This window comes from Dipodomys spectabilis, unplaced genomic scaffold (assembly GCF_019054845.1).
Source record: "Dipodomys spectabilis isolate Male_0828 unplaced genomic scaffold, ASM1905484v1 ptg000108l, whole genome shotgun sequence".
NCBI lineage: Eukaryota > Metazoa > Chordata > Mammalia > Rodentia > Heteromyidae > Dipodomys > Dipodomys spectabilis.
In genome coordinates this window covers 7967678-7978653 of record NW_024870785.1, presented here as the reverse complement: position 1 = coordinate 7978653, position 10976 = coordinate 7967678, and positions in this window count along the sequence as shown.

Sequence of the window (10976 nt, the reverse complement as noted above, 5' to 3'; positions counted from 1 at the left end):
AGGTTAATACACCAATAGAGCATCGGATACACATGGAACCGATAGATTCACTAGGCTGAAAGTTCCCAGTGGGCAGTGTAATTGAGCCATGAGAGCCAACGAGAAAAATATAAAGCCAAAAATACATGTCATTCCAATACCGGCTATGAACCTGCTATGAAAAATACACAGTGACATGAAGAAATGGATTTTTGCATCTTCAAGAGAAGGGGAGTCCCAGGCAAAGTCTCGGCTGATGAAGCGGCCCGTTAGTCCTATTCATCTTGAGGGTTTTTTTTTCTTTACAAGCTTTCATTTTCCTTGATTGACTCTGACAATATAGGAGTTGATCTGTGTCGCCAGAGATGATGAAGTCCTAATCCCCAATATCTATGAACATGATTTTCTTTGGAAAGAGGGTATTTATAGGTAGGCAGATTAAGATGCCTAGCCCAATATGACTATGTCTTTATAACAAGAAGAAAATTGGACACGGAGACACACACGGGGCAAGTTCCAGGTAAAGGGAAAGGTAGAGATGGAGTGCCGAGGGATGCCAGAAATTGCCAGCCAACTGCCAGTAACTAGGAAAATGCCATGGAACTGATTTTTCCCCCCACAGGGAGCCCTCAGAAAGAACCAACCATGCTAACATCTTGATCTCAGACTTGTGGCTTCCAGAACCATGGGATGATAAATTTCTATGGGTTAAAACTCTCAGCCTGGAATAATTTGTCACTGCAGGCCCAGGAAACAAAAGCAATTGCCTAGGAAGATTTGGTCATCCTGTATTCTATAAAATATAGAGAGAAGCCAGAAATACACTAAAAAGGTATCAAAGTAGCAGTAATAGTAGTCCTGGAGGTCACTGAATGACACCTCAGTACATTACTGACAGGCTGCCACTCAGATCCTGTTAATTCTGTTTAGATTCACAATTCTGCCCACTGGTCCTTAGATGCAATTGTTGAGTCCAACGGCCAATAGGAGCCTGAGCACACTCTGGCAGTGCTAGGTAGCACGAATCAGATGCTGAGGGGCACTCAGGGAAAGGAACGGTAACTGGGGATGTCAAAACAGTAAATCCAAGAAATACACAGAAGACCTGTAAACCCTAGGATTCCATTTTGAAGCACAGTACCCCTTCCGGGTGTTACCTCCAATTTATGCCCACCAGGTGAAACGATGAACTTTACTTGCTAGTTGCTGGAGTGCACGCACAGGGGGCTATTCTTTGCCTTCAGAGCTGAAGGGCGACTCTGATGGGAGATGGCAGGACGCAGGCTTGAGGTTGGAAAACTGGCCTTTTGTTCAGCGCGGCGTGAAATCCGGACTGCAATCTAAAACATCCTTAAAGCGATGCTACAGGTGACAAACACGGAGAACCGACTAAAGAAAATTTGGAAAAAACTCAAAGTTCAGTAAGACCCTCAAAATTCTCTAGGGGGAGAAGAGGCAATAAACCTCTATGGAAGAAAAAGTTAAAGGCTTAAGACAGCGTGACGAAAAGTAGAAACATGTTTCTCAATGAGTAGGACAATTAACTTTTTCAAAGATAAGATAATTCATACATTAAAACATTATGTACTATTTCTAGTACTTTAATAAGATAATTAAACACAGAATCTTTCATATTTCAAAAGTGAAGCTGCATTAAGAGGAGTTAGAGGAGATGGGAAAGTGTGGCCAACCAAGAGGGAAAATACATTTAAAGAGTTTGGAATATTTATATATAATGCATATATTATAATACATTACATACAAGCAATTAAAAGGATAAGTGCAAATGGTATTTTTAAAAATATACTTCTAAATGAAAATACCAAAGAATAATTATTTGGAAGCTTAGTCTTATCTTAGATAGGTTTTAGCACTGATGGAATCAAAATACCCACCAACTTGTTTTTGATCCTTGTAGCTACTTTCGTAAATATCTATAAAATATAATCAAAGAGAATAGTCAGTGTTATCATTTGTGGCACAACAGAGGATTGGAGGCAGGGTCTGGAGCTTGCTAGGCAAGTGCTCTACCACATACTCAGACCTCTAACCCCCTTTTTGCACTAGTTACTTTCAAAGGAGGGTCTTGTTTTATTCCCTGGGTCAGCCTGGGTTGTATTCTTCCTACTTTCCATCACTGGAGATGACAGGAACACACCACTGCATTCAGCCACTGTGTTTCCTAAGAGGTGCATATCCCCACAGCCAGCCACTGGTTGAGATGGAGCTGTGGAAACTTCTTTTTGCTGGGCTGGCTTTCAACCCAGATTTCCTGATTTCTATCTCCCAAGTAAAGCAAAATCTTGATCAACCACAGCCAGACTGCAGCTTATCTTTCTAAAGGGTAACTGTGTCGACTCTGGCTTGGCCTTTCAGGAATATGGGATGGTATCTGTGAGCATGGCCCAAGTCAGGAAGCAGCTAACACAATGCACATGGCTCCGAGTGGGCATAGTGATGAATAAAATATGAATGCTCTCCTTAATGTTCCTTTAGGATGGTTTTGCAGTCGCTAAATCTGTTGACAAAGCAAACCCTCCTTGCCCCAGCTGAAATTTGCATCTCATTTATTCATCCAATATACATAATTGAGCTCCTGGTATTAGGACCTGAGAATACTAAAGTAAACAGAAGGAAAACACCACTGTGAAAGATCATGGCTAATGGAGAAGATCGTGCATTTGCAATAGGACAGCGGTGGTCACACCTCTGGTTCTTCCTGGTCAATTAGTTACAAATCAGGGAGAAATGTATGGGATTGGCTTGACTATCCTGACAGGACTCGACTGCATGTGTTCTGTAGTAAAGGTAGAAAGTTCTAGAAAATGTATCCCAAGTTGGAAACAAATGTTAAGCCTTCCTGGTACTCTGTCCCCGTTTGGTTTTTTTTTAAGTGTGTTTGGCTATGGTTGTACTTTTTAAGTATGTTCTGCTGTGAGAAAGAAAAAAAAAGTGGAGGACTCATGGGATAGGGTCAGGACTTAGGAAAAAAGATCCTTCCACAGGGACGGAAGGGAGGAATGTTGAGGTTGCAGTGCTTGGACTCCTCCCCTCCCCCAAAATATGGGACATCTAGAAATGAAACGGGGAAGTAAAGGCCAGAGGTAGAGACGCTGTGACGCACTAGCCCAGCACCTTGAGTGCAACAGCACCTTTCTGAGCAGACGGCTCTGACGGCTCTATCGGTCAAGGTCCATGTTCCTGCCGGCCAGAATTTGCTACGAAGACTCCCTGAAAGACCAATTCCACAAACTACTAATCCATGAACATGAAAAAACAAAAAAAAACCAATTCACTCAATGATTCAAGAATTCTCAATGGTGTGTATGTGTGTGCGTGTGTGCACGTGAGTGTGTATGTATGTGCGTGTGTGAGAGAGAGATGAACGACTTGGACTCTGGAAGCCTGTGTACATTCACACCCTTTATGAAATACATAAAGATTACAAAAGGATTCCAATGAAACCAAGACTCAGACATCAAAATATTTTAAAAGCAAATTGTCAGTACGGAATAAATGTGCTTCTTTATAGACTCATATTTAAATGATGTGATTCAGCAGCAAGTCTCACAAATAACCTCATTTCAGAAAGTGATAAACCTGGCATGGGGGCTGGGAAGGTGGCTCAGTGGTAGAGCGCTTGCCTTGCATGCCTGAGGCCCTGGGTTCGATTCCTCAGCACCACATAAGCAAAAAAGAAAAAAAGCCAGAAGTGGCGCTGTGGCTCAAGTGGTAGAGCGCTAGCCTTGAGCTGAAGAGCTGAGGGACAGCGCCCAGGCCCAGAGTTCAGGCCCCACAACTGGACCCAAAAAAAAGAAAAAAGAAGAAAATACCTGGCATGTATGCGGATGACAAAAATCAGAGGTCATGCTGTTGCCTCTTGCCTTCATCCCTAACTGAAGAGAATGTTAAATTCCCTTCTGCGGCTAGTGGAAATAAAGGAGTAGCTTATTTATTAGGAAAGTCTACAATTTGCTTGTTCCTGCCTAAGGTCACCAGTCCTCTGTTTTCTATGTTTCTATGGGCTTGGACTGCTATGCTCTAGGATAACCACCTCTACTAACGGACATTAATGAAAGCCCTGCTTACGGAAAGGGGCAGCAGGTCTCACGCGATCATCAAGGGATGGAATGTGCCATGAGGAGGAGCTGTCCTGCGAGACATGGAGTCGTAGATCGACATGCTTCTATCATGGGAAAAAAGCTGGAAGTAAAACCCACTGCCTTCCTACTCTTTCATCTCTGCTAATGTCTTCTGCTAAATAAGCAAAGCCAACTGAAAGTCAGCATGCCTAGAACCTGTGTGAGCCCTTCCACAGGGACAGTTTCCAGGAGCTCTAGAACAGGGAACAGCAGGGTACAAACCCACCTCGGGATTGGCGGGTGGGGGGAGGGAGGAGGAGGGAGGAGGGAGGAGAAAAACTTGCCTACTAAGAGCTGTACAGTCTTAGGGCAAATGGTCCCAGATTACGTCGACAGATGAGCATGGAGCATGTATGGGGTAAATTAATGCAAGCATTAATAATTTAATAAGCATTCATCAAACTTATCTCAGAGACCCGTTTTTTTCAAGGAAGGGCAAAAATATATTTTGAAGAATATTAATAAATCCTAAATATCCTGCTTTAAGATTTCTGGAGAAAAACATGTACTTTACCTGAACCAAAGGTACACACATTAGGTAGCAAACACATGTGTGAGAGAGAGAGAGAGACCAAAAGACCCAACTGCAGGAACAGATATGTTCTCAGCAGTAGTGAGAGCAGGCAATGAGCTTGTGATAGGAAGTGTTGGCATAGCCGTGATAATTCATCCTTTGAAAAGGAAGAATATGACCATACAAGATGGTGCCAAGCGAAATGAACCCTAGGATAGGGACACAAATACCTTTTTTCCTTTCTTGCTATTATTTCTAATGTAGTTATAATGTACCACGTGATTTTTTTTTGTTGCTTTGAATGTTCCTCCCCCACGGTATAACCCCTGTTTTCACTGTATTTGATGTCGGTGCCCTGCACCTTGTATATACACTTCTCTAATTTGGGGAGGGGAAGGGGAAAACACAAAATGCTTAAATAAGGATACAGGTTGACCGTTGTAACAATGAGATTACAAAACACTATGTTGAAAACGAACTTTACAATTTGGGGGGGGGGGTAGTTGTGAAGGTGGGAGGGAAGGGAGGGATGGTAAAGGAAAACAGAGGAGGCAACAATGCTTGATAGGAGATGTACTCATTACCTTGCTCATGTAACTGTAACCCCTCTGTACAACATTTTTACAATAAAAAAACAACAAAACAAAATAAAAAAAGAATCACATATACCTGAGAAAGTATGCATGCTATTATGGGGATTTTGGAAACCACTGCTTTGTGCCTAAGTTCTGCAACTCTAAGCTCCTTTGCTACTTGCAACTCGTGCATCCCAAGCGATCACCACAGGTCTTGGGCAGAGGAGCACCTTGCCATGCACGGAGGACCTCAGCTTGCAGCAACCATGCCCCTCAGAAGGCCTTGCTCAGACTACCTACCGACATCACATATAAATAGCGTGCTGTCTGACCTACACTGAACCTAGCTCATCACAACATGGCATAGGTTAGCCAAAAGGTACAGATTATTTTGTCAAGAGAGGAAGGAGCAATAAAAGAAGAGACTTTGGGCTAGATCTTGCAGATAGGAACCTAAGTCTCCACTGTAGCCTGCATTATGGAATTTACAATGAGGCTTTGCACTTCCTCCTTTGGAAGGGTGGAGTCTATTCCCACACTTGCTCTATGTGGGATGGCCTTGCAAAATGGTGTAGCCAACAGAATATACTGGATAAAACAGTGTGGCACTTCTAAGCCGAGGCATTAAAAGGCCTTTGCCTGAATCTGCTTGCTGTCTTGGAACACTGCCTAGCAGCCCTGAACAAGCCTGGGCTGGCTTGCTGGAGGATGAGACACTCTGTGGATCAAGGCCAAGCCAGAACATTTGTCACTCGCAAGACCCTAGATATTTAAAAGCCCAACCAAGTTCACTAAAGCTCATCTGCAAATGACCTGAAGCTGACCACGGATTCATCAAGAAATCTAGCCAAGACCAGTAAAAGGGTCATGCAATCATGAGCTAAATAAATGAAGGTAATTTTCAGCCATTATATTTGAGAGCAATGTGTTATGCAGCAATTACTAATTGATAAAGGAGACTACTGAATATAATTCTATCCCAGTATAGTACACAATACCAAAAGTAATGTGTTTAGCATAAAAACATCAAGTTTCTCATATTTATAAAACAAAAGGGAATTTTGGAAAGGAGAAGAGAATGAATGTAGTAACACACACACACACACACACACACACACACACACACACACACACACAGAACTCTGAGCACTTGATGCTTATGGGTAGAAGCAGTGCTGTAAGAAACCATAACAGATTCATGCATGGAAATGTAGAAGAGAAGTAACAACTGTCCATATAAGCAAAAAGATCCATCGAAAAACTCAGGCATTAAACAAACACATTTTTATTACTAGTCTCTGAGTAGAATAACTTTGATCTGGAAACCACAGGGCTGATACTGGGAAGAAACGTTCAACACAGTTTTCTCTAGTTTTGAGACAGGGTCTCCTAATAAAGCACACACAGGCTTCAAACTCATGATCCTCCTCCTCCTATCTCCTACCAGTCAATCAATGACAACAAATAGACTGTCATCAAAAAAAAAAATCAATCAACTGAAGTCAACAATCTTTGTTGTTGTTGTTTTAGTAGCAAGTTTAAAGATGCACGGTACAACTATGTATGAGTTAAGTGTTATAATGCCAATACGACAGTAAGAAAAATAAGAACGAGTATAGAAATAGATGTAAAAGCAGTGTACTGGTCACTGACAGGGAACTATGTCAGACGTCTGGGCTTCACTACTGTGTGGACTGAGATATGAACTTTGCTTCTGTCATGATTTCAACAGAACCTTTCCTTTATCCCTCAACATCTCTGAGCACATATCCTATTTGAGACATAGAGAGCCTGTAATATTTGCTTCAGGAAGGTATTGTGAAAATTAAAAGGGATCTCACATTCCTCAGACAATTGGCACTAACTTGGTCTCACAGCAAAGACCAATACATTCGTTTCTGGTTACTCCATCCGAAAGCAGAGTATCATCTTTTGTGAATACTTTTGCTTTGGTGATAATAATGTTTAAACAGAATGGGTTTTTATCAAGAGCTCCATCATGCTGTTTAAAAGCAGTGCAAAGCATGACAGGGTTGTAGATAATAAGCAAAATTGAGAAAGAATGCATCTTCATTTGAGTCTGTTAGTCACAGTCCAGGCAACCTCCAATTTTCAACAGATTGTGTCCCAAAATTTAATTTGGGAGGCACTATCTGGAAACAATTTTATTGATGGTGGTTAGATCTTCAAGTAACATCAGAAAAATATATTTGATCCGTAATAGGGATGACTAATGTACTTTAATCTGGGTTTCAGAAACACAGCCTCATGTGCTACAAGAAAAAGGTAAGGAAGGAGAAGGATCTAGTAGAGGAGAGGGTAAGTGGGAAATAACTAGCCTTTAATGTTGTGTCCTGAGTTTTGCCAGTAGCTTCTCTATTGTTTAATCTTCCCAAATCTCTATCATAGGCATGCCCTTCATTTTACACTCCCTCGGCAAAAACAAAATAAACCACAACTAGAACAAAATTTAAATGGTCCCAGGTCTCTTAAGGTCACAAGCAAGTGATGAAAGTAGCAGAGCATTTCTGCATTAGGTTAGGCCAGCGGCAATACAGGAAGGTATCATCAGTCAACGTCTTTCTTTGGATGGTCTAGGAATTGAACTCAGGGCCTCAGGATGCTAGGCAAGGATTCTACCAGTAAGCCACAAACTCCCAACTAAATACTACACATTTTAGCTAAAGATTCAGATAATAACACCCATACTGTGGTTAAGAATCCTTCAAGTTACTTATCTAAGGAATATTTCACAAAAGTGTGGCTATGTTCTTTACATACATACATACATACATTCTATATTGTGTATATAAGCATGTATCTAAATATACTTTATGTTAACCAAATGAAATCTAGAAAATGTATTTTTCAAATTGTACACTAAAGTATAGGATGAAAGACAAGCATTCCCTACCATCTGCAATTTTATCTGTATTTTTTAGGCAAATTCATATGAATATGATAGATACAGGGTTATATACATGCACACTTCGCATTTTACTTAATAATCTAAAGCACTTTCTACCTCGGCCCCAGCAGGTAAAATCCATCTTTTTTTACAACTACATGTATTTTGTCCAGTACATTAAAACAATTTATCAATAGTCCCACTGATGGGAGATTTTACGTGTTTTCAAGTTGTTTGCTGTTAGAATGTACATTCCATTCAAATACGTTCGCATACTCGTGGAAGCATATTATCAGGGTAAACCCCATGAGAGGAAGTTACTGGGAAAGAGGTGCTGTGAATTAATTAAGCAAACTGAAATTATTAACGATTAATAATGGCAGCCAGTAGAAACATTGCATCCATTTATTGCTCCACCCATATCATCTTAGATGACGTCTGTCTTCATCGATGGAGGCTGCCAGGACAAAACAGCAAGACTGGAGGCTTAGGAAGAACAGAAATGTATTTCTCAGAGCTCCAAGGTCAAGGTACCAACAGATTTGTTGTCTGATGGGGGCCTGCTTCCTTGCAGGACACGTGCAATGTCCTCTCCCTGAGTCCTTACAATGGGCAGGAAATCTCTCCCAGGCTTTGTTTACGGGACACTTGTTCTGTTAGGGAGGGCTTGCCTCTTAAGAACACCAGCTGTTCCCAGAGGTCCCACTCACTCACAGCATGGCCACCTTGAGAGTGAAGGCCTCAACTCAGTGACTCGAAGGTGGAGGAGGGGCAGAAGCCTTCTGACCTCAGCATTTCTTTTTTCAGATCCTGGCCTAGGCTTAGTACTATCAGATTTTTTTTTTAAACTTCTGGACAAACTCTTGGGATAAAAACGGACTCTTTTGCAGGTGCTGGTGGCTCATGCCTATAATCCTAGCTATTCAGGAGGCTTGGACCTAGGGATGGCAGTTTGAAGCAAGCCCTGGCAGGAAAGTCTGTGAGACTTTTATCTGCAATTAACCACCAGAAAACTGGAAGTGGCGATGTAGTAGTGATCGAGTGGTAGTGGTAAAGTGGTAGAGTGCTAGCTTTGAGGAAAAAAAAAAAAAACAACTGTAGCTTTTTGTTTCTTCTTTTTTATCAAAAGCAGGCATGAATACACTATATCTTGGTCAACATCACCCTTTTCAACATTCCCATTCATCCCTCTCCTACCCCTGCCCTTCCCTTAACTCTATTTCAATTTTGTTGGTCGGTCATGGGGCTTGAACTCTGGGCCTTGGTGCTGTCTCTGAGCTCTTTGGCTCAAGGCTAGTGCTCTACCACTTGAGCCACAGCTCCACTTCCGGTTTTCTGGTAGTTTATTGGAGATAAAAGTCTCATGGACTTTCCTGCTTGGGCTGGCTTTGAACCACGATCCTCAGATCTCAGCCTCCTGAGTAGCTAGGATGACAGGCGTGAGCCACCGGCACGGGGCGATGCTGGATTCTTGCATTTACCCTGTTACCTCATTCATCTACCCCCTTGAGCCTACCCCCGCTTGCTGTTTTATTTTGCTGAACTTTGATTTTTGGCTTTCTAAGGAATTACACTACTTGAAATCTCCCTTGAAGCTATTGTACTTCAGTTAATACATTTGTATATATTTGCTATGTATTTACGTATGAGACTGTAAACTAAATCTAGCTTCCACATGCAAAACACACACATGCAAAACACACACACACACACACACACACACACACCATGGCTTCTTTGTCTCGCTAGGCCTTAGATACTTCATTTTACATAACTTTTTTCCCTCTGAGCTTTCATTTGAACATTTTTATTTTTGAGCTGATTTTTTATTTGAGCTGATTTTTCTTCTAAGAATTCATTTTTATTTGTCAGGTGTTTTTGTTTTTGTTTTTTTGCCTTTTGGTCCATGTCTTCTATTGACATTGAATTTTTCTTATTCTTTTGCACAAGGTCTTTGAAAATTAAATTGAACCTGTTTTTCTCATGAGTATTGCATTTTTCCCACTTAGGAAACACTTTTTTTAGTAACAAGTTCTTTTATTTCAATCTTACTTTTTTGTTGTTGGTTGTGGGGCCTGAACTCTGGGCCTGGGCGCTGTCCCTCAGCTCTTCAGCTCAAGGCTAGCACTCTGTCACTTGAGCCAAAGCACCACTTCCTGCTTTTTCTGCTTATGTGGTGCTGAGGAATCGAACCCAGAGCCTCATGCATGCAAGGCAAGCGCTCTACCACTAAGCCACCTTTCCAGCCCTCAATCTTACCTTTTAAAGCAAACTTCTGATTATGCATTGGCTTCCTCTTAAATTAACTTATGAGAGACAATGTTTTGGTTATGGTCTTAAAATATTCTGGTATATAAAAATGTCATAGTTCTTTTATGAAGTAAGAAGTTGACAGACTGATTCAAAATATACAACCCATGACTATGTGTTTGTGTATATATGTTTAGTTTTGAGTCTTTAGTAGTTTGTGTTTTCCCTAAGAGACAGATCCAGTTTTGGAGAGCTAAGAAATCTCATGTTGTTGGGCCAGAGGCATGGTTCAGTGGTAGAGCACTTTCTTAGCAAGTACAACATCCTAAGTTCAAACCCCAGTACTATTACTTACACACAAAAAAAGAAGAAAGAAAAAAGTAAAAGTAATTTGAGGCTGCAAGTAAGAGAACAACACATGTATCATTTTCCCAGGTTCAGGCTAGTCTGCAAGGCGTCTCACTGCAACCCCACACGCCAACCAGATGACTCCCATCAATTTCTCAGCCCTACCTCCTACTTCCACTATAACTTTTAGAGAGTATCCTGTGTACCAACAGAAAAGAAAATTTTAAGGTAGAGCTTGAGTCCATGTATTGATCTTGGCT